The sequence below is a fragment of the Nyctereutes procyonoides genome, unplaced genomic scaffold (genome assembly GCF_905146905.1).
Source record: "Nyctereutes procyonoides isolate TBG_1078 unplaced genomic scaffold, NYPRO_anot_genome, whole genome shotgun sequence".
NCBI classification, from domain to species: domain Eukaryota; kingdom Metazoa; phylum Chordata; class Mammalia; order Carnivora; family Canidae; genus Nyctereutes; species Nyctereutes procyonoides.
Genome location: NW_026575125.1, coordinates 89,250,967 through 89,276,041, shown reverse-complemented (window position 1 = coordinate 89,276,041; position 25,075 = coordinate 89,250,967). Strand labels below are relative to the sequence as shown.

Sequence of the window (25,075 nt, the reverse complement as noted above, 5' to 3'; positions counted from 1 at the left end):
TAAACCACTGAGCCACCCAGGGATCCCCATGTTGTCACCATATTTCATTTCATTTTACTTTTTAAAAAGATTTTATTATTTATTCATGAGAGACACAGAGAGAGAGAGGCAGAGACACAGGCTGAGGGAGAAGCAGGTTCCCTGTGGGGAGCCGGATGTGGGACTCTATCCCAGGACCCCGGGATCACTACCTGAGCCAAAGGCAGGCATCCAACCATTGAGCCACCCAGGTATTTCACTATATTTTATTTTAGCAATTCTAATAGTGTGTGGTCATACTCTTATTTTTATTTATAACTTTTCACATACTTTGTTCCCATGCTTCTCTGTGGTTCCCATAGTTCTCTGTGGTCTCATTTTTTCAATAGACACAGGATTCCATGTAGTGTGATTGTTTTTTAAAGATTTAATTTATTTATTTGAGAGAGAGCATGCAAGCAGGGGGGAGGGGCAGTGGGAGAGGGTGAAGCACGCTCCCTGCTGAGCAGGGACCCTGTCCATGATCATGAGGGGCTCAATCATGACCTGAACTGAGGGGCAGATACTTAACCGACTGAGCCAGCCAGGCACCTCCGTGTAGTGTGATTTTCAAAATGTCTTTCTGATTGCAATGGTTTTCTTTTTTTAGGTGTTATTTCCTTTTTTTTTGATTGAAGTATAATTAGCATATGATATCATATGTGTTTCAGGTGTACCATGTATTGATTCAATAATTCTATACATTGGAGCACCTGGCTGGTTCAGTCGGTAGAGCATGCAATTCTCGATCTCGGAGTCATGAGTTCAAGCCCCATGTTGGGTGCAGAGATTACTTAAAATCTTTTAAAAATTAATAAGTAAATAAAATAATTTTATACACTACTCAGTGTTCACCACCATAAATGTAGTTACCATCTGTCACCATGCCACAATATTACAATATTAATGACTATATTCCTTAGTCTGTACTTTTTGTCTCTGCAACTTATTCACTTTATAACTAGAAGAATATAATTTTCTTTAGTTATACTAAAGATATATCTTCAGTGAAACAAAAGTGAAAACCTTTATTTCCAGCATGGTTGTTGACTTCATTTTTCAGTTGTGATTTTAAAATTTTATTTAATTATGGTAAGAACACAACATAAGATCTACCTTCTCAACTTTTTGAGAAGTGTACAATACATTACTATCAACCATAGGTGTGATTTTGTACACCTGATATCTAGAGCTTATTCATCTTGCTTAATGGAAAATTTCTGCCCAGTGATTAGTGACTTCTCATTTCCCCCTGCCCCTAGGCCCTGGCAACTACCATTCCACTCTTTGATTCTATAAATTTGACTATTTTAGATACCTCATATAAATGGAATTCATGGTATTCATCTTTGTGGCTCGCTTATGTCACTTAGCATAATCATAATGTCTCCAACTCATCCATGTTGTTGCATAGTGAAGAATTTCCTTCTTTTTTTTTTTGAGGCTTAACAGTGTTCCATTGTATGTTACCACATTTTCTTTATGCATGCACCTAGTCGCTGTGTTTTTTACTACTAATGTCATTCTTGATTTATGTTTTTATCTTACTTTCTTGGGCTATAGTCCTCATGAGAGAGAAAGAAGGGAGCTGTGTGTTTGTCACTTTCAGTATATGTGTCTAATTTTTCCCACAATATTTGAACTGTTTAACACATCCACCAACTGTGAAAATCAGTTTCTATTTGGCTACACAATTAACAAAAGTTATTGACTCTTTAAATTTGTTGCTGGAAAGTGCATTCATTCCTACTGTTATAGTTTTGCTTCTTCTGTATGTATAGGACACTTATATTATGTTGTAGATGCAGCGTGCTTCCCATTTTATTTTTTAAATGATTACAAATATATATGCAAAAAAAGACTAGAAAAGATAACTGTGATTTCTGGGTAGTCGGATTCTGGGTAATTTTAATTTTCTTCTTTGTAATTTCTAATTTTTTAATCTTCTAGAATGAATGTAGATTACTTTTAAAATCAGAAAAATATATCATTAAGGAAAACCCATTATAGTACACAGGGAAAAGCATATTGCATAGTAAGCATAAACTAATCCTTATTGAAATGAAAAGATAAAATATTTTGCACATTTTATGGATTTTCATTTTTTGTTGTAGAATATAGGGTCATCAATGTACAGAAATCTGTTGCATTTCTACACACCAAAAATGAAGCAGCAAAAAGAGAAATCAAGTAATTGATCTCGTTTACACTTGCACCAAAAACCATAAGATACCTAGGAGTAAACTTAACTAAAGAGGTAAAAGATCTGTACTCTGAAAACTATAGAACACTTCTGAATTGAAGAGGACATGAAGAAATGGAAAAGCATTCCATGCTCATGAATTGGAAGATCAAACATTGTTAAAATGTCTATACTACCCAAAGCAATCTACACATGTAGTACAATCCCTGTCTAAATACCATCAGCATTTTTCACAGAGCTGGAATAAACAATATTAAAATTGGTATAGAACCATAAAAGACCCTGAAGAGCCAAAGCAATCTTGAAAAAGAAAAGCAAAACTGGAGGCATCACAATTCCAGACTTCAAGCTATATTACAAAGCTGTGATCAAGACAGTATGTTACTGGCACAAAAACAGACACATACATCAGCGGAACAGACCAATAAATCCAGAAATGGACCCCCAACTCTATGGTCAGCTAATCTTTGACAAAGCAGGAACGTATATCCAATGGAGAAAAGACAGTCTCTTCAACATATAGCATTGGAAAAACTGGACAGTCCCATGCAGAAGAATGAAACTGGACCACTTTCTTACACCATACAAAAAATAAATTCAAAATGGATGAAAGACCTTAATGTGAGACAGGAAACCATCAAAATCCTAGAGGAGAACACAGGTAGCAATCTCTTTGACCTTGGCCACAGCAACTTATTACAAGATACATCGCCAGAGGCAAGGGAAACAAAAGCAAAAATGAACTATTGGGCCTTTGTCAAGACAAAAACCTTCTGCACAGCAAAGGAAATAGTCAACAAAACTAAAAGGCAACCTATGGAATGGGGGAAGGTATTTGCAAATAACATATTAGATAAAGGGTTAGTATGCAAAGTCTATAAAGAACTTATCAAACTCAACACCCCAAAAAACAAAAACAAATAATCCAGTTAGAAATGGGCAGAAGATATGAATTGACATTTTTCCAAAGAAGACATCCAGGTAGCTAACAGATCCATGAAAAGGTGCTTAACATCACTCATCATCAGGGAAACGCAAATCAAAACTACAATGAGATACCATCTTGCACCTGCCAGAATGGCTAAAATTAACACCACAGGAAAAAACAGATGTTGGCAAGGATGCAGAGAAAGGGCAACCCTCTTATACTGTTGGTGGGAAGGCAAACTGATGCAGCCACTCTGGAAAACAGTATGGGGGTTCCCCCAAAATAGAACTACCCTATGATCCAGCAATTGCACTACTAGGTATTTACCCAAAGGATACAATAATACAAATTCAAAAGGGGTACATTCACCCCAATGTTTATAGCACAATTATCAACAATAGCCAAACTATGGAAAGGGCCCAACTGTCTACCGACTGATGAGTGGATAAAGAAGATGTGGTGTGTATATTTATTATATATATTATATATATATATAATGGAATATTACTCAGCCATTGAAAAAGTGAAATCTTGCTATGTGCAATGACATGGATGGAGCTAGAGTGTATTATGCCAAGTGAAATAAGTCAGTCAGAGAAAGACCGTATGATTTCATTCATATGAGGAATTTAGGAAACAAAACAGATGAACATAGAGGAAGGAGAAAAAAAGAGAGAGGAAAACAAACCATAAGACACTGTTAATGATACAGAACAAACTGATGGAGTGAGGTAGATGGGGGATGGGCTAGATGGGGGATGGGTATTAAGGAGGGCACTTTTTGTGATGAGCACTGGGTGTTATATGTAAGTGATGAATCACTAAATTCTACTCCTGAAATCACTATTACACTACATGTTAACTAACTAGAATTTAAATAAAAATTTGGAGGGAAAAAAAATCCCAAAACAATAAAAAAGTGCCCCAAAACAATAAAAATTTAAAAATGTAGGGTCAAATTCTGTTTATCTTTTTATACATGTAGATTCTATATTTAACATTTTAACTTCATTTCATTTTAACATGATTAACTTCAGTATAATATGAGTCACATTTTGGCATCATTTTAAATTTTTGATCTTGTTATTTTGCCTTGTGTTTAGCACAGTCACTGCCATCAATATCCCTAGCATCAAAATAACATATGGACTAGAAAGTCAAAAGTGGGTATGAAATGACTTAGAATGACAAATTGTTCCTACATAGACGTATTTTAGTTTTATTTCATATGCCTACTCGACATTGAAGGAACATACTTACATAATACATTTTCAAGTCTTTTTCTTAGATCTATTAAAATGCCCCTTGTAGAAAAAACTGAACTTTTACTTAATCTTTTAAAAGGTAATAATGTCAAATATTTGAAATACAGCTAATGGTAATTATGAAACTGTGAACTGGAAAGAACATTTCTGTATAGGACTTAGAATTTCTGTGCTTTGTAATTAAAAATACTCCATTTGAACTGTGATAAATTTAACATTCTTAAAGAAAGTTAACTCTGATTACAGCTATTAAACATATTTTCTTTTAGAAATATTCTTTAACATTTGGACGTATCATCTTTTCAATTAGTAACACGGTGACATTTTTTTCTAAAACTGATTATAGTATTTCCTTAGTTATGAATAAATCACAGACCCACAATAACACATTCAAATTCATCTCCCGCACCAATTATCTCTGAAACTTCCAATTTAGATTCCTGACTTGCACAGGAGCAGCCCACTCAGTACAATAACGTAAAGGAAGTTCTATGTGCCATGATTTTAGAAACTTTTGAAATACATTAAGTGTTCTCAGTAAAAGGTTCAGTCCTATCATCTTTATCTCGTTAATGAGTTATTAACATAAAACCAGTTCTGAAGGACTTGTCTCTGGCTGTGCAACCTTTCAGTTGCCTAAAGTTGTTTGCCATGTGGTTTTCCCCCATTGACTTGTCCCTTGTTGACCTGCTGTGGGTGACACAGTGCAAGTGAGAAAGGTGTCACCTGGTAATGTGCATCTGTTCCTACTCCCTTAATACCACTCTTTCATTTCAAACTGAAGCGCTGAGCAATAGAGATCTGGTTACTTTAGTGGTACTAAAAACTTCCAGGAAGGTTAGAGCAACACCCAGCAAGTGTTCCCGAATTTAAGTTTCAAATTGGAACAAATACAGAGTTGTGTTGAGGCTAAAATCAGAAGCAACCAAGGCATCCTTCAATATGTGAGGGGATAAACAGATGGTGGTACTTCCATACAATGAAGGTGGTGATGCCGTACAATGGCATTCAATGATAAAAATCAATTACTAATCCATACATTATGGGTGGATCTTAGATGTGTTTGGCTAAGTGAAAGAAGCCAGACCAACAGGCTACATAATGTAGGATTCCATTCATACCTGTTCCAGAAAAGGCAAAACTAGAGAGGTAGAAAACAGAACAACAGTGAAAAACTTGGCCCCCTACCAGATACCAAAATATATGAAAAACTACAGAAATTAAAACAATGTTATTTTAGTGCAAGAAGAAATAACAAATCAAAGTAATAGAACAGAGGTAAAAGAAATTCATGTGGATTAATGATGCCAGAAGTTTGGAAAGGAGGAGAATTTGATTAGGAGAGGCACAGGAGATTTTTCTAGTCAGATGGTACCAATCAATATGCCACTCTGGTGGTGATACATGATGCTGTGCATCTGCCAGAACCCTTAGAACTTTGTAGCACAAAAAAAAAATTAAAAAAAAAGAACTTTGTAGCACAAAGAGTAAAACCCTAATGTATGAAAAAAGATTTTTTAAAAAATCAATCAGGAAGTTGGAGAATCCAATGGTGAAATGCAGACTGGGAGTAATGGATCGCACTGCATTACGGATGGACAACATAACTTCCTGAAGGGAGAGTGGGAAAATGATGCTGACCAAAGTAATTTTGCAAAAACGGTGTATTGTCTGGTCAATATAAAGCTAAAGACCACCTGGAGTGGGAGGTTGTGGAGGGAGGAGAAGCAAGGAGAGGACACCAGAATGACCCATGTGGTAAGGAACTGGAGTTGGAGATACGAATATGAACTCATGTTCAGCTTAACACAAATACAGATGAATAGATACAGAAATAATCACTGATATGTGTGCATACATAGGTTGGTATGTATGCATACGCTTTCTAGCTCTGTTCACTGCAAGGATCCAGAAGCAACAACAGCCCCGAAGCTGTGAGCACACTCAATCCTCTGATATTGGTTTGTAAAGCTATTCTCCAATAAAAGGAAAAAGGCTCCTTGAGGAAATAGCTGATTCTAGGTTGAGGGCAGGGAATATACAAGATGAACCTGAAACATCTTGTTGTGCCAGAAAGTAAGGAAGTGCTAAAAAAAAAAAAATTCCCAAATGATGGGGTTAGGTCAAAAGGACATAGGAGCCAATCTGCAAGAATTTCCAGTGAACAAAGCTAAAACAAATATGCAAGGCTGGTATTGGATTATAACCTAAAGTATAAAGTAAATATCTATGGGTCCATCCTGATACAAATAAGTGATTGAATAAAAAAGTAAATGTGAGAGGAGAGAGACAAATCTCCCATGCAGAAAAATTCCAAATAATTTATGTAGATATTCTGCCCCTAAAGAGGTGGAACATAACTCCCTACTCTTTAAGGGCAGGCTGGGCATAGTGCTAGAGAGTGTGGTATGGAAAAGGAGAGTGGGGAAGGGTAAAGTTACAGTCAAGAAAGCTGATAAACACTACCTCCAGGCAGGTGACCAAAGTCAACATCAACAGTGATAAGTACATTGATAGCATGTACCCTTGATATGATGTGAGGAGAATGGCACTTGACCTCTGTGGTTTTCCTCTTCCCACACTTTTTAAAAAACTCAAGTTAAAAAACATCACATGTAAGGGCACCTGGGTGGGACAGTCGGTTAAGCATTTGACTCTTGATCTTAGCTCAGGTCTCAATCTCATGGTTTGAGTTCAAGCCCTGAGTTGGGCTCCATGTTGGGCATGGAGCCTACTTAAAAAAAACAAAACAAAACAAAACAAACAAACGAAAAAAAAAAACCCAGACAACACCAGATGTAAATCCAATACAATTCCAACAAAATTTTTCTTTCAAAAGCTAATTGTAAGATTTATACCAAAGAATAAAAGGCCAGGATAACACCAAATAATACTAATACTAATGATAAATGCAGGCTCTACACTGTCCCCATGAAATCAAGACTTAAAAAGCTATCATTATTTTTAATTTTTTGTTGAATACATTTGACATAACATTGTGTGAAAAAAATAATCAGATGTATCCCAATGAGGAACAGGCTATAAAATACGTGACTGTACACCTCAAAATTATCAGGATCTTCAAAACCAAGGGAAGTCTGAGAAACTATCACAGCCAAGATGAGTCCAAGGAGGCCTAACGACTACATGTGATATGCTATTCTAATGCGATCCTAGAACACAGAAAAGACAGTAGGTAAAAACTAAGGAAATCTGAATAAACCATCAACTGTAGTTAATCATAATGTGTCAATATTGGTTCTCTAATTGCAACAAATGCCTCTTTCTGGTGTACAAGGATAGCAGTGGGAGAAACTGGGTGCCAAGTAGAGGAAGGAGACTGGAATTCTCTGTACTGTGCAATATTTTCTCAACTCTGAAACTTTTCCAAAATGAAGGCCTGGGAGGAAACACAGTCGTGGATGAACCCAACATTGGAATAGAGGTGGGCGGACAATGAACAAAATCATCTCCTGTATGAGCTAATGATAAGTGATAGGAAGACACATAGGCAAAAGAGGTAGAGGTAAAGGGGAGCTGAGATTTTTAAGCAGGAGGTCTGGTCTAGGGAAGACTTCAGAGAAGAGCATCAGTATTAGGCCAAGGCAAGAAAGCCAATTCATACATTTCTAGGGGAAATTTTTTGAGGCCCCAAGCATAACTAAAGTATACATTGTGTCCTACCCTCCATTGATCAGAACAAGAATGTCCAGTGGTCGGTTTTTGCCCATTTGAGTTCTTTTGCCCCTAGATCGGTGTCAGTACCGAGTAAAGCAAAAGAGAATTGCAGGGATATAAAGAAAGTTGTGATTACCTCAAACTATTTTAGGATTCTCTTAACTTTTATTTATGGTAAGTTCAAGAAAGTAAGTAAATGTGCCTTTAATAGAAATAACCATTGGATAACTCCTGTGTTAGCAAATTTGTGTCTTTGTCCCCCTTATTTCTGAGGGCATCTGTGGTCTATATTTAAATATAGCTTTCGCCTGCAGTTGGTGAAAACATTCTTAAGTATAATCAGATAAAGCCAGTGATAATAAAATGGGCATTTTCTATTTCTGTATGTTACTCATGAAAAGCAGTGTAACTCGATTCGATGACTAGAGATCATGTCTTCTATATTAAGAGTTCGTTTTCAACATATTGGCTTTTAAACTTTAGAAAAGGGACAACAGAAAGGCTAAAATAAATCAGTATACAAAATCAATCTGTGTAAGAGCAAGTTAATACATAGTCAAGGGGAAAAAATAACCAAAACTCTTACACTTGATGAGAATGAGACACTTCAAAAGCAGTGTGGTTGAAAAAACAAAACCAAGAACAAAAAGAAAAGCAATGTGGTTGGAAATTAAGCAAGCCAATCTGTAAAGTAGACGTGGCCTCAAAGCATACTGGGGCAGCCTGAAGGGTCCCAGTACTTGTAGGGGGAGGCAGGTTGAGGAGGTCACCGCTGGTTGTTACTTCCTCTGTGCGTTGCTAGGTCTGTTGTATCCTGTCTGTGTATGCCCACCTTCATTTCCACCCATGAAGACTACAGACTCTCTCTCTCTCTTTTAAAAGGTTTTATTTATTTATTTATCCATGAGAGACACACAGAGAGAGGCAGAGACATAAGCAGAGGGAGAAGCAGGCTCCCCTTGGGGAGCCCAATGCAGAACTCAATCCCAGGACCCTGGAATCACGACCTGAGTCAAAGGCAGATGCTCAACCACTGGGCCACCCAACCATCCCACTCTCTCTCTTTTTTTTTTAAAGGAGTGCATTTATTTATTTATTTATTTATTTATTTATTTATTTATTTAAGAGAGAGCCTGCATGAGTGGGGTGGGGGAGGGGCAGCGGGAGAAGTAGAAACAGACTCCCCACTGAGCGGGGAGCCCAAGGAGGAGCCCAACCCCAGGACCTTGAGATCATGACTTGAGTGGAAGGCAATGCTTAATTGACTGAGCCACCCAGGCACCAGAGGACTGATGAGTCTTAACTCTTAATGACTTCAACATCTTTGTATCCTTTGATACACAATTGATACTCTCTCTTTCCTTCCTCCCTCCCATCCTCCTTCCTTTCCTTTCTTTCTCAATCTTTCTCTATTTTTTAAATTACACACACACACACACACACACACACACGTTTAATTAATGGTAGTGAAAGATTAGAAGTCCTAGCGTTCCATGATCAGATGACAAACAAAAGGTTAAAAGCTCAGCAGGAATCCAGATATGGTCATGAAACAACTATCGAGGCTGGAGGACTGGTGGAGCTTAAGAACTAAACTTTCAAAGTTTACAGTAACTACAAATTGTAGCACTTCAAAGATAAAAAGGGTTGGAGGAAACATCCTGTCCGGGGACCTTCTTAGTTCAAGGTGAATTCATTCCAGCTCTGAACTGTGGCCTAGCCAGGTGCTGCACACTGTGGCAAAGCAGACATGAACTATGATCGCAAGGAATTGAAGTGTAATGATGGGCATAAAACATAAAACAATGGCCAATAGCTACAGTACAGGTTAGAGTATCTCCCCATTGAGAAGCGAATGGAAATGAGGCTGGTTGAGATTTCTACCCTGAGAAATGGGAAGGAGTCAGCTGAGACGGAACAAATGCTAGGAGGGAGGAGAGTGTGGTTGGTAATTGGGGTTTACTGACACGTGGCTGGAGGTGAGGATAGATGTAGAACAGTGGCGAGAAACAAGACAAGCAGGAGGAGCCACGGGAGGCTTTCTCAAACACATGTTTTGGTTTTTTCAAAAAGATTTAATTTATTTATCCATGAGAGACACAGAGAGAGAGGCAGAGACATAGGCAGAGGGAGAATCACGCTCCTGTGGGGAGCCCAATGAGGGACTCGATCCCAGGATCCCGGGGTCACACCCTGAGCCAAAGGCAGATGCTCAACCACTGAGCCACCCAGGCGTCCCTCAAACACATGTTTGATATATAATTCACATACCGTACAATTCACCTACTGTAAGTGTGCAACTGTTTTGTAGTATATTCGCAGACTTATGCACCTTTCAACACGATCCATTTTAACAACTTCATTCCCCTTCAAAGAAACCCATAAGTATTAGCCATCAATATCATTCTTCATTGGACCCTCCTCCATCCCTAAGAAACCACTACTTCACTAATTTTGTGCTTATTCTGGACATCTGATATAAATGGAGTCATAATATGTGGCATTTTTACTTCTTGGCTATTATGAATGATGCTTCTACAAACACTTGTGTACACATTTTTGAGTGGAAGTATCTGGGGTATACACCTAGTAGTGGAATTGCTGGGATATATGGCAACTCTATGTTTAACCTTTTAGGGGATTGCCAAAATGTTTTCCAAAGCAATTGAACCATTTTCTATTTTCACCAGCAAGCTAGGAGGGTTCCAATTTCTCCACCGCCTCATTGACACTTGGAATTATCTGGTATTTTTGTTTACAGGGCATCCTGGGGGTGTGAAGTGGAATCTCCTGGTGGTTTTGACTTGCATTCCTCCGATGGCTGATGATACTGAGCATCTTATTCTGTGCTCATTGGCCATTTGCATATTCTCTTTGGAAAAATGTCTATTTAAATCTTTTGGGCCCAATATTAAATTGAGTAAGTTGTCTTTTTATTGCTGAGTTCTATGAGTTCTTTATCTATTCTGGCCACAAGTACCTTATCAGAAATATGATTTGCAAATATTTTCTCTGATTTCTGTGGGTTGTCTTTTCACTTCCTTGAAGATATCCTTTGAAGCATGAAATATTTCAATTATGATGACATCCAATTGATCATTTTTTCTTTGGTTGCTTGTGCATTTGGTGTCATACCTAATCAACCATTGCCTAACCAAGATCACAAAGATTTATGCCTCTATTTTCTTCTAAGAGCTTTATAGTCTTACCTATTACATTTAGATCCTGGAACCATTTTGAGCTAATTTTTATATATAATATGAGGTAAGAGCACAATTTCATTCTTTTACATGTGGATATCCAGTTGTCCCAGCATCATTTGTTGAAGAGCATATTCTTGAATTGTCTTTGTACCCTTGTCAACAATCAATTGGCCATAGATGCATGAACTCATTTCTGGACTCAATTCTATGCCATTGGCCTATATGTCTATATTTATGCTAGTATCATGTTGTCTAGATTACTGTAGCTTTGGTAGTAAGCTTTGAAACTGGGAAGTGAGCATCTTCCAAATTTGTTCTTTTTTTTTTTTAAAGATTGTCTTGGCTGTTTAGAGTCCCTTGCATTTCTGTATGAATTTTAGAATCAAATTGTCTATTTCTGAAAAAAAAATTCAGCCAGGCTTTCAACAGAGATTGTCTTGAATCTGTAGATCAGTTTGGGAAGTATGCCATTGAACAATATTAAGTTTTCTAATTCATGACTATAGGGTGGCTTTCCATTTATTTAGGTTTTCTTTAATTTCTTTCAACAAAGTTTTGTAGTTTTCAGTGTACAAATCTTATACCTCCTTGGTTTAATTTACTCCTAAGTATTATATTTTTTAAAGATTTTTTTATTTGAGAGAGAGAGAGCGCGCTTGTCTGCGTATGAGTGGGGGGAGGGGCAGAGGGAGAGGGAGAGAATCTCAAGCAGGCTCCTCACTAAGCAAGGAGCCCAAAGCAAGGCTCCATCCTCAGACCCAGACATCATGACCTGAGCCAAAATCAAGAGTTGGATGCTTAACCAGGTGCCACCCAGGTGCCCTGGTATTATTTTTGGTACAATTATAAATACAGTTGTTTTCTTAGTTAAATTTTTGGAATGTTCATTGCTAGTATAGAGAAATACAACTGATTTTTGTATGTTAATCTTTTTCCTGCTATGGAAGGCTTTTGACGAGGGGCATGACTTCTTACTATTTAATTCAGGAAGCATTGTATCAGAGCTCAGTCTGGATTATCTCTAGGTTTTTTCCAAGCCCTGTGCTTCTACAGATAATGAGGTCTTGAAATAGGAACAGTTGAAGTGAAGCAGAAGAAGCGTTTGTAAGAGAACTTTGGTTTTATTGTGGAAGAGATTTTCTGTGTTTATCTCCTCCTGTCCACCCTCAGTACCACTACCTCTGTCTCAGTGCTTATGATCTTTCCCTTGTGCTTGCAATAAGAATGATTTTCTAACGTATATACTCCTGTTTCCAATCCTACCATCCTCTCCTGCCCACTCAACCCCTTACCCATGCCGACACTACGGAGACCTTTTAGATTAAACCTGATGTATCGCCAAATCTAGTGATCATTTTTCTATCCTTTTCCTTGACCTTTTTGCAACATTCTACATGCTTGACCACACTTTCCTTCATGAAACACTCTCTTAATTTACTCTTAGAGAGTACTCTCCTGATTTTCTTCATAATTCACCAACCCCTTCTTCTAAGTTTCTTTTGCAGGATCCTACGGCTCTGTTTCAACCTCTAAGTGTTGGACTGCCCTGTCCTGGGAGTCTTGTTCTCCACAAATTCTCTTTAGCAATCTCATCCAGCCCCATGGCTTTAAATACTATTGATGCTGATGACTCTCAAAACTTTATTGCCAGAGTTCACTTTTTTCCATGAACTCCAGGCTTGTATACCTAGCTCTCCACTTGTACAGCATTTCAAACTTAGTATGCCCCAAACAGTACTTTTGATTCTCCTGTACTTCCAATCAGTGTTTCCTATTTTAGTCCCAACTATGTTTTGACTCAGGCCAAAAACCTAATGGTCACCTTTGTTTCCTTCCATTATTTTACCTCCACCTGCAACCTCTCAGCAAGTCCTATTTCCTCTACCTTCAAAACATATCCCAAATCTATCCACTTATCTCCATCTCTACCACCACCACATTAGGCCGAGCCACTATCCTTTCTTTCCCAGGTGACTATAATGGCCTCCTAGCTGGTTTCTCTGCTTTAATTCGCCACACACACATACTCCATTCTCCATATGGTGGCCAGAGCAGTCTTGTAAAAACATAAATCAGATCATGGTATTCCTTTACTTTTTTTAATTTTTATTTATTTATGATAGGCACACAGTGAGAGAGAGAGAGGCAGAGACACAGGCAGAGGGAGAAGCAGGCTCCATGCACCAGGAGCCCGACGTGGGATTCGATCCCGGGTCTCCAGGACCGCGCCCTGGGCCAAAGGCAGGCGCTAAACCGCTGCGCCACCCAGGGATCCCGGTATTCCTTTACTTAAAACTTGCCAATGACTGGGGCACATGGTTGGCTCAGTTCGTTGAGCATGAAACTCTCAGGGTCCTTTGCTAAAGTCTCACACTGAGTGTAAAGCTCATTTAAAAAAAACTTGGCAATGGCTTCCTCTGGCACATAGGAGAAGATCTAAATCATATCCTACATGCTTTATACAATATGGACTCTTCCTATCCTTATGCCCTGATGTTGTACCATCCCCTTTCTTACTATGTTCCAATTACTCTACCTGGATTTCGGTGTCTCAAATACACCATGCACATTACAGTCATGGAGTCTTGCTTTAGCCCTTTTCTCTGCCTAACAAGCTTTTTCCCTCCACAACTACCGAAGGCTGGCTCATTATTGCCATTCACTCAGTGCCTTAAAATTCACGTCCTCAGGAAGGCCTGACCTCCCAAACCAAATTAGCTCCTTGACTTGATTCCATCACTATCACATCGCTCAGTTACATTTTCTTTTCCTTTTTTTTTCTTTTTTTTTTTTGCTCGGTTACATTTTCATCATAGAGCTTATCACTACTTGATATTTTCTCGTGTGTTTACTTTGTTTATATTCTTCCTCTCTTTTAATTCTAAAGAAGGTCTCTGAGAGCAGGGACCTGGTTTTTTCTTATTCAGCACTTCATCTACAGCACCTAGGACATGCATTCAATAAATATTGAGCAAGTTAACTCTAAATTTGGAACAAAAGCAAGAGGTGGGAGCTAAGGAGTGAGTGAGAGAGAGACTGAGAGAGATTTAGGAGTATTCACAGGTGTGGATATTGCTGGTAGCAGGGTGGAGGGCTGAGTATTGATTGATTTGGACCTCAACCGAAGTATCACGATGTATTAGTCTGGGTTCTCCAGGGAGACAGGACCAATGAGTTATGTATATATCTTCTATATCTCCAGCGAAAGAGAATGAGAGAGAAAGAGAGAGAAAGAAAGAGAGAGATGATAGATCTATTATAATGAACTGGCTCACATGATTATGGAGATTGACAAGTTCCCAGATCTGCAGAGTGAGTGGGCAAGGTGAAGCCCCAGGAGCGCCAATGTTATTATACTCCCCTTCTGAAAGCCAGCAGCCTTGAGATCCAGGAAGAGCTGATGTCTCAGTGGAGTCCAAAGGCAGGAGAAAACTGATGACCTAGCTCACAGTCAGACAGGAGGAATTCTCGTTTACTTAGGGGAAGGCCAGCCTTTGTGGTCTGTGCAGGCCTTCAACTGATTGGATGAGGCCCACCATTAGGTAGGGTGATCTGCTTTGCTCTGTCTCATCATGTTACCATTCCTAAATGTGATATAGTGGTGAGTGTCATTGACAGCATTCAGAAGGGGGCTAGAAGCTCCCAGAAATAGACTTCCAAGTTTTAATGCAGGAAATTATCTTCTCAGAACTAAAATAAATAATGCACATGTAATTCTATCATGCTGCCTTAGAGATGCCAGCCAGTGCGAACATTCCCTTTGGTCTGGGTAGTCTTCCTTTTGGATTGGCTCGATTAGCTTAGTAAATTAAATATTAAGAGAGTGGTATGGTGTGATGTATAACCTTGGCTCACTTGACCCCCCTAAGCTTCTATCTCTCCGCCTATAAAACAGGGAAAATATAAGTCTCCTCTTCTTAGTGTTATTCTGTGGATGCAATATGATCATGCAATTAAATGTTTAGCACAATTTCTGGTGCACAGGGAGAGGGGTCGGTAAATTAGCTATTAACATTTAAGGTAAAACAAATGCCGTTACAGAGGAAAGGAGCAAACTTCCAGTTATAAATCAGTCATGGGGATGAAAAGTATAGCACAGGGAACATAGTCAATAATCCTGTCATAATTTTGTATGGTGACAGATCATGCCTCCCCTTACGACGGTGAGCGCTGAGTAATGTGTAGAATTATTGAATCATGATGTCACACACCTGAAACTAATACAACTTTGCATATTAATTATATATGCTTCGATTTAAAAACATGTCCATGGGGTTATCGGAGGAAGCCTGTACAGGCTTCTGGCCAGGACTGCAGCCCTGTTCTGCCCATGCCCCCAGTCCACTGTGACAGGTAGGGGACAGCAGGAGCCCCGCAGTAACCTGGGGGGTGAAAAGGGTTGGCACTGCGCACCAGTGCGTCATTGTCATTAGGGAGCCGCATGAGGCCATTGAGCCCACGCCTTATCATCAACATTTATGTGCCTCTCCTCTTTGCATTTGGAACCCAAGGGGGTGCTTCAGAGGCACCCACACAATAGTTCTTTGATGACTGATTCAGATACAATTAAAACATCCGCGTTGATCTTGCCTTTGGCTTTGTGTCTGTGAACCAATACTGAAGCTTCCTTCCTGGGTTTAAAAAAAAAAAAAAAAACTGCCTTTGGAGCCTGGAAGCCTGGCGATTTCTTCTGACTACGATCTGGGATTGAAAGGCTATGTGGCGAGACTTGACGGGATGAGCACTGGGTGTTATACTATATGTTGGCAAATTGAGTTTAAATTTAAAGAATTAAAAAAAAAAGAAAGGCTATGTGGCGAATCGGTCATTTTGTTTTTTTGGGGGGGGGGTGGGTAGTCAAAGCACAACCAGCTCTGAAATTGGCTTTCTGAGCCTGTTGTGGGAAAGACTTGGTAACATTTAATGGAAACTCACTTGCAGACTTTTCTTTCTCTGGAGGAAAAAAGAAGGAAGGAAGGAAGGGAGGAAGGAAAGAAGGAAGAAAGGAAGGAAGGAAGGAAGGAAGGAAGGAAGGAAGGAAAAAAGAAAGAAAGAAAAAAGAGAAAGAAAGAAAGAAAAGAGGGAGGAAAGAGGGGAGGAAGGGGGAGGAAGGAAGGAAGGAAGGAAGAAAGACATGTAAGTGAAAAACATCTTGATTAATGCACTATTTCCAGAGAAAGAAACTAGTAAAATAAGCCTTCAATTTGAGGACTGGTCAGTTCCACTGTCTGAGTATGTCAGAGTGACCAAGAGACACCTATAAGGGACATCAGAGGTGCAGGGAGCTCAGGGGGCACCCAGGTGGCCAAAGGATACTTTCTACTGACAGTAAGGAACAATAGCACTTTTCTAAATGGGTTGGACAAACCATCCCATTAGCATAATTGTGGAGAAGCCCGGGACAACTCTGCCCTTGGCAGAAGTCTGACAAACAGAAGGTAGTTAGAGCACGATCTGTTCCTTTCCATGCATGGGGGTAAGGGGTGGGGGGCACAGAGAGAAGCCCAGGTTTCACGCACAGCTCTGTCGGGTATGTGCCCTTTGATGTGACCAAACACATGCTTGGGGCTGGTCCTTAGCTTTTAAGATGCAGAAATTTGATGGGGTCACTGCCTCCTCCTCTGGGGTGATGAGGTTCCAAGGAAAACATTCTCACTAACCAAGCTCATCACAGACTGATTTGCCAAAAGTTTTCCAAAATAATTGGGGGGGCATGACTTCCTAATGATTCACAACCTTCAGGTACTCACCCTGTGACAGGAACTCTGAAAACAAAATAATTTACGTGACTTATTTCATTTAAACTTCACAATAATCCTGCGCTGTAATATGGAGGTACTGTTTCATCCCCACATGGTCGGTAAGGAAATTAAGCCTCGCGTGGAGGAAGTCATCTATAGACGATAAATGGCAGCTCTGTGTGACTCCCAATCCGTTAGGACATTCGTAAAGGAAGAGAGGACACAGCCCCCTCCTCAAGCAGCTAGGGAGACTAGGGGAGGAGAGAAAGAAGAAGGCATGTGAGAGGCAAACACAGTCTCTAGCCTCCTGCCTATGACTCAGCCGCAGCTGAGTCTTCCCTGTGACTCAGGGAAGATTGAAGGTCACTGAGCAAGTTGGAAATGACCCTGGACTTTAACATGAGAGCCAACGCTTGAGTGTGCTAGGGCTGCTTGTTAACCCCAGCTGCCACCTCTTCCCACCACTCCACACTCGCCTTCTTCCCATCTTTACTCCTTCCTGCTTTCGGACAAATGGGATCAAATTGGACCACAAATAAGGTGCCCGAGTTGGCTGCCTGGTGGGGGATGGAGAGAGGAGAGGTGGGTTCCGAGACCCAAAGGAGGTTGACCGAGGAGCCATTTCTAGGGTCCGGGAAGTGGTTTCGCACTGGCGCGTCTGGCGAGGTTAGGGACTCTGGCCCCTCTGCAGGGGGCTGATGTTGATCAGGTGACAGACTTCCTCCCCGCCCGCCCCCCCAGGCGGAGGAGGGTGTGGGTGGGTGTCTCTCCTTTAGTGTATGACCCAGACTGGAAACAAATTTCCCTAAATCAAACCCCGTTCTTAGCAGCAGGTGCAGAATAGAAGAACCGCCTTACCTAATGCCCCGCAGGCCCCCACACCCAACAAAAACGGGTTGATTAACTTATTTCCGTCGGGTTTGCAGAGGTGTCGCTGAGATGAAAGAAACGAATGGTGGGTGGGTACTCGTTCCCGCAGTCTCCGTGTTAATCCTCAGCTTTCCACCTGACACTTGGAGGCACAACGGGAACGGCCATGGTGGTTGTCAGAGGTCGTGGCATGAGAATGAGGGCAGGGGATGTGGCGACCCGGGCAGATTAGCCCATTTAATCTTGGAATTAAACCCCGCTGGCCCCCCAAGCCTGGGTTTGGTCTTGGTTGGGGGTTTTGCGCGCGTATACCCACGGGCAGGCACATCCTGGGCTTTCTGGGTTTCTTGCCCACTCATGGCTCTGCTCTCACGGACGGTGGCCTGGACTCGCCTGCGCCCTGGCCTCCCAGACAGAGGCCTGCCCGCTCTTGCCAGCGCAGCAGACCGTTGGGGGGTCTTTGCAGAGCCCGGTCTTAGGCTTTCTGCTGTGTCATGTTCTTCTGTCCCTCCGCACCCCCCCTCCTGAAGACCTAGCCGCTGCCTTCCCACACCAGGGCTGCCTGACTCGGCCTCGGGTTTGTACACACCTGCTGCCTCCTCCTCGGCGAGTGGGGGAGTGGCCCCGGCGAAACCTTCGCTCACTCCAGTTACGTAACTAACTACTGGTCAGCCCATTCCCAGAAGGCTCTTCTCTGACCTACTTGCACCTCATAATGTAATGATTTCATAGGTTGCAAGAGGTACAGCTGCCAGGTTGCTATAGAAACCTTTGCTCTATTGACCTTCCCCCCCCCCAGGAAAAAGTTATTTGTTTGTTTGTTTTTAAAAGTTAACTATTCAAGGAGGGATTGGGTAAACTTTAAGTATAATATGCTCTTTCATACAGGGGAATGCCCGAAGGCCTTCTACCTCAGACAAATTCAATTTGTCTCCTGGGTTTTTGGTTTTGTTTTGTTTTATTACTTATTTATTTGTTTTGTTTTGTTTTTGAATTCATGAGAGACACACAGAGAGAGGCGGAGACATAGGCAGAGGGAGAAGCAGGCCTCTTGCGGGGAGCCTGGTGCAGGGCTCGATCCCAGGACCCCGGGACCATGCCCTGAGCCAAAGGCAGATGCTCAACCACTGAGCCCCCCAGGTGCCCCCCTGGGTTTTTTGTTTTATTTTGCATTTTCACATTTTCAGTTGAGTAATCCTATTGAGCTCCTCCAGAGGAGGAAGAAATCTGGAATCACCCCTGTACGTGCTGCTGCCCAAGGACTAACTTCCGAGTCATGCCCGGACTCCACAGGCTGGAACGGAGCGAGGAAGACCAAGGGATTGCTAAGACACAGCTGAGGAAGGTCGGAGGTATCAGAAGTCTGAGTCAGAGCCTCAGGTCACATTAAAAATCCCTCAGCCGGGTGTTCCCCTTGCCGGCACCTCAGATGGCTGGAGCACTGCCCAAATTGCCTGATGCCCAAGATGCCTGACGCCACCCCCCAGCCAACTTTGAACCTGCCTGACTCTTAGCAGCATCTGTAACTGAGTGACCCTCAGGAGACTTCGTAGACCTGAATCATAGAAGTTGGTGGTCTTGATTAGAAGCCGCAGAAACCATCTCTAATGGATTTAGGGAGAAAATGTAGTTATTTCCAGGTGTTGAGTAGCTTCTAGAGTCCCGGGGTGGGGGGCGGGGGGCTAGGGAGCCAAGATCAGGTCAGTGCAAGCAAGAATGATGAAGAACTCCATCCTGATGCACCTTTCGCTGCTGCTAGAGAGGCCTCGCCCCCCTCCCCCCAGTGCTCATCAGTGGAGGCTTCCCCCAGCCTCCCAAGCAGGAGGTTTAGAGCCTAGGAAGTAAAAAAGAGAGACCGGGTGTGTTCGCTAGAGCTGCCATGACAAATAAGAGACTGGAGGGCTTATGTGACAGGAATTTACTTTCCCACAGCTGTAAAGGCTGGAAGTCCAGGATCGTGGGGCCGGCAGGCCTGGTGCTTACTGCCTCTCTCCTTGGCTTGCAGATGGCCATCCTCTCTCTGTGTCCTCATGTGGCCCTTCCTCTTATAAGGACACCAGTCAGATGGGATCAGTGCTCACTCTGATGACCTCATTTTACCTTGATTACCTCTCTAAATGCCGAATCTCCAAATACAGTCACATTCTGAGGTTCTGGGGACTTAGGGTTTGTGCATGTGAATTTTGTGTGTGTGGGGGGCACACAATTCAGCCCACAACAGGGACAAATGTCTATTTCCCCAAGTTTGCCACTCTGTCGTGGCCACCACTGGTTTGGGACAGCTCGCTACTCCACTCCCTCTCCCCCTTCCAAGGGCAAACCAGGCAATCTCTCCACCCTCCATCTTACCTAATGCTGCTTTCTCTTCTCTACCAGGTCTCTATCGAAGTCCCAGCCTGCTTCGTGGCCGCACTTTCCCAAATTAAAACACCTGGAGTTCTTAAACCTCCTGCTCCGATGTTTTTCTAGATGAACTATTGAGACTCCAAACTGGCAGAGTTAGTGGCACATTGTTCCTGTACAAGTATCAACTCATGTCCCAAGGACCAGATGAGTGGAGATATTTAGGAACATTTGACTATCATGTTCCTCAAGGTAAGTTCTGGAGACAATGATTCAGAATGCAGTTCCACTGCCCTTGAAAAGATCACAGTACGGGATGCCTGGGTGGCTCAGCGTTTGAGCGTCTGCCTTCAGCTCAGGGCGTGACCCCGGGGTCCTGGGATCGAGTCCCACATCGGGATCCCCGAGGGGAACCTGCTTCTCTCTCTGCCTGTGTCTCTGCCTCACTCTGTACGTCTCTCATGAATAAATAAACAAACTCTTTAAAAAAATTCACAGTGTATATGCATCACTGTTAATTTAAAAAGGCTAGGGACAGATGCCATTTTTTCATTATCCGAAATGTACTATTTTCTTCCTGCAATGTACTTTTAGGTCAATGAGGAATGTTCACCCAACAGTTATCTAGCTCCCATTTTGCAGATTTCCATAATCCTGTTTTGTAAACTTATAGTCCTTCTCCCCCCCCAGCCCCTCCACCCCCGTTCATGGCTGTTAGTAGAATTGATCTAGCTAAAATGCTGTTTGAAAAGAATGAAATGAGGTCATTTTGTTTATGAGCCCCCACATATATGCCTATGGGTTCAATCTGATGATGTCTTTCCTTTATCCAAGTAGAAACAATGTTCTAGTCTTTAGCTGCCCAGCTCAGGGGTGGGAGAGGTCGGGAGAGGTGCATTGCTACTCCTGGCAATGGAGGGGATTTGAATGGTAGAAGCCAAAGGAAGAGAGGATAGTCAGATTAGACTTAAAAAAATGTGTCACTGTGGCTTCCTGAGTTGTGGGGTTAAAAAAATTTTTTTTATTCTTGCAGTATTATAGTTGGCAAACAATGTTATATTAATTTTTGGTGTACAATATAGTGATTTAATAATTCCACGCATCTTGCAATCCTCATCACATTAAGTGTAACCTCCATCGTGGATTTTGTTTTGTTTTGGCAAAGCTGAAATCCATGGGAATCATCATCTCAATGCAAATCTGTGTTAGAAAGCCATAATGGACCTCTTCAGAAGAATAAGGTGCAGCCCATTTGTGGGAGACCCTGGGCCTGGAGAGAATGATCAGCCATGCAGTGTTCAGAAGCTACTGGGGAAAGAGAGGACAGAACAGTGTCATGCCGGCCTCAAGAACATAAGCGCTTAAAGGATCAGGGGAGGGAAACAGGAAATATGACAATGGATCCAGGACAGCAGGGCTCAAGTGTGGCGAGACAAGGACAGAGACAACCAGATGAGTAAGACAGGAAGTCAGTGTCCACGTGGCTGTAGTCTAGACCCTAGAGTCAGAGGACTATTTCCAAGAAGGGTCCACATCAGAAGCCAGAAAGCAAATAGGGAACGATGGGCGATGGATACATGTCAGGGGGCTGAGAGCCCCCAGATATACGTACCCATGTATATGGCTTTTAGCTGATTCTCAAAGGCAGAAAAACTTATATACATTTTCTCTTTACACAGAATGGCCCCAGAGAGACTTGGTGAGTATTTGTATTTGCTTGTCTACAGCTAAACAATTCTAGGCTGTAGCCCAGCAGCCAGCATGTCAGGGAGACTGAGTCAGAGGGAGGTGTGGGGGGCTGTCCTTGAACTTCTCAAACTGGAAAAGTTGGGAGTTTGGGTCAAGTCCAAATTCAGCATATCATCCTGATGTGCTGAACCACTACCAAGTCCCTGGACTGTGATGGGCTCTCATGTCAACCTTGGTGGCTTCAAAACACTTCTGGCTTAGAGCTTCCTGTTCAAGATTGTGGACTTAAGTGTGTAGCAAGTTCATTTACAGAAAATACATGAATGGACTTCATGGATTCAGAGGTCTGTAAACTCTACACAGGGTATATTTAAAATAGCGCGTCTGTGTGCATGTGTTCACGTGGGCATGTCTTTTTCTAAAGAGCAGATATGTAATGTTCTGCATTTGTGTGTGACACAATCATGATGACAACCACTGAGGTACAGCAATATAAAAATGGAATAAAGCTCAACCATCTGCTCAGACGACCAAAGCGTCAGGACAAGATGGTCTTGGCCTGGAAGGTCTTTCAAGCTTTTGCTGCTTCTCCGGAAGCTACGGGGAGAGCCAGGGCCATGAAACCCAGTAACCCTGATGGTAAATGTGAGGGACCGTCTGCTACCAAAAGCCACATGTCAGAACACAACATGGATGGGCAGCATTTGATCGAGGCCTTGCATTCACGAACACTGTTTTTTCATACATTCACCAAGCTTCACCCACAGGACTGGACAAAGCCAACATTCATCATTTGACTTAAAACTCATGATCCATTTCCAGAGCATACTGCATATAGCTTAGTACAAATTAATTTTTATATAAACCCTGAGTTTGGATCTGCTTGCTTGTTTGTTTTTTTATTCTTTGGAAGGATCATACGATGGCAAGGATCGGGGACTTTCTCAGCTTCTGTGATTTTCTCATGTTAACACTCAAGTTCAGCCATTCGGCTAGCGCCCCTGTGTGTGCCAACCTGCAACGACCAGGCAGGAGGAAAAGGCTGGTCGGAGAGAGCAAGGGCTGAGCCCAGGCCGAGCCATGGGGAGGGCCACCAGGGCAGCCCTGATGGGAGAAAGCTCCCTGCCGTGGTGAGATGGGAGAGCTCTGGAAACAGGCTGACTGCCTCGTTTACATTTCCCTCCACCTCTTGATTGCTGTGTGCCTCCCTGGAAGTTCCTCAATCTCTCTGAGCCTCGGTTTGCCAGTCTATAAGATGAGGATGGCAATTAATAGTATTTGCCTTATAGAACTGTTGTTGAGTGCTAAGGCACATAGTAAGCACTCATTATCTATTAGCTGCTGCCAGCTATGATTATGATTATTATTTTTAATCCTTGTGTAATGGTGGTGGAAGGAACGCTCCCTAAGTTGGGAGTACCTGGGCTGGGAACAAAATGTACATCCATTTTTGTCACGACCTCAGTGGGAATGAATGGGATTCAGTGGCTTAATTCCACTGAAATCCTAAGCAGGGGGAATGACTGCAGCCTGTGGTTCAAAGGGGTGGGTGCTGACCGAAGATCTTAAGCAGAAGCATAGGAGATTGTAGTCTATCATGTACGTTTCTTTCTTAAAAAAAAAAAAAAAGATTTTATTTATTTTTTTGAGAGAGAGCACGAGCATCAGGGAGGGGCAGAGGGAGAGGGAGAAGCAGACTCCCCGCTGAGCAGGGACCACCATGCAGGGCTCAGATCTCAGGACCCTGAGATCATGACCTGAGCGGAAGGCAGACGCTTCATCAACTGAGCCCCCCAGGTACTCCTATCGTCTACATTTCAACCGCCTCTGGAAAGGCAGGTCTAAAAATATCTCTTGATCATACCATCGTGGCCACTCCAGAAGATCTCTGCTGAAGAACAAATTACCTAAGAGCCCAAACCAGAAATCTAGACTCCTGGCACTTCGCATATCCACATAAATTAGTTTTCAGGATTGCTCTTTTTCCTGAAAACAGCGATTGGCCTTGGAGATAAGTACAGAGAGGGAGAAAGAAAAGGACCCAGAGCCAGGGGTGTGCTGGTAAAAATGTAGCAAATTGCTCTCAGGGAGGGGAGCCTAGTTTCTAGTGTGGTGTAAATACTCCCACCCTGGCTAATTTCAGCCAGGGACCTGACTTGTTACTGAACAGGGACTTGGAAAGAGATGCTCAGTGGCATGCTATTATGTAGCATTTCCACCCTAAGGACACAGTAGGACCTAAATAAGAGCTTAGTATAAGAGTAAAAAGTAGTACAATCATTAGGATGTGATGAGCTTTGAGTATATACTTTGTTTCTAATGTAATCTATTTAATTGTGTATATACTTTGTTTTTAAAGTAATCTATTTAATTGTAAGTGTATGCAATTTATCTTTAAAGTAAAGGCCGAGTGTAACAACTGGCTTGTAAGATTTCTGAAATCTTAACAATTGGCTCTCATTCCCACAAACCCTCTTTGTCTTCCTCCCCTCCCAACCCTGAGGGGGCTGCTGGGCTCAGCGCCAGAAGTCAGACGGTGCCAAGAGGTCACCCGTGGCGGTTACCCAACAAATCCTGACCTGGTCAGCAAGCAGGGCTCTCATTCACGAGGCCCCTCCGCCGTGCCCAGAGTGTGCCACCCAGGTCTCCCGAGGCCAGCTGGTGGTTTCAAGTCAGGGCAAAACGAAAGTGTCCGAGATCGGGCCCTGCTTTCCTGCCCTGCTGTAAGCCCTGTGCTCTGAGAGGCTGAATTGCTCACCATATTCTGGACGGCTGGCCAGTCCTCTTTCTATAGACCGCCAGATCCTTTCACATGTATCTTCTGCCTGGAATGTTCCTCAACCCTTTTCCGTTCTTTCATCTAGAAAACTTATACTTCATGATTCAGCTCCTGCATCACCTCCTCCAGGAAGCCTTCCCTGAAGCCCTCCCCAAGCAAGATGAGGTGCCTTTCCTCTGAGGCACCACTATGCTCTGTGTGACGCTCTGTGTTTTCCTCCCTAGGTTGCGAGCCGCTCAAGGGCATGGAGAGTGTTGTGGTCCTCCCTGTACCCCAATGCCTAGCATATGTATCCTGCAAACATTTGTTCCATTAAGAAGTGAATGAGCTGGGGGCATCTGGGTGGCTCGGGGCTAGT

General features: G+C 42.3%; 1 protein-coding gene across 2 annotated transcripts in view; it reads right to left on the bottom strand.

Moving 5' to 3' along the window:
- Nucleotides 1-25,075, bottom strand: part of LONRF3 (LON peptidase N-terminal domain and ring finger 3) — a 72,778-nt gene that overhangs the window by 4,642 nt on the left and 43,061 nt on the right. The gene's annotated exons all lie outside the window — the stretch shown is intronic.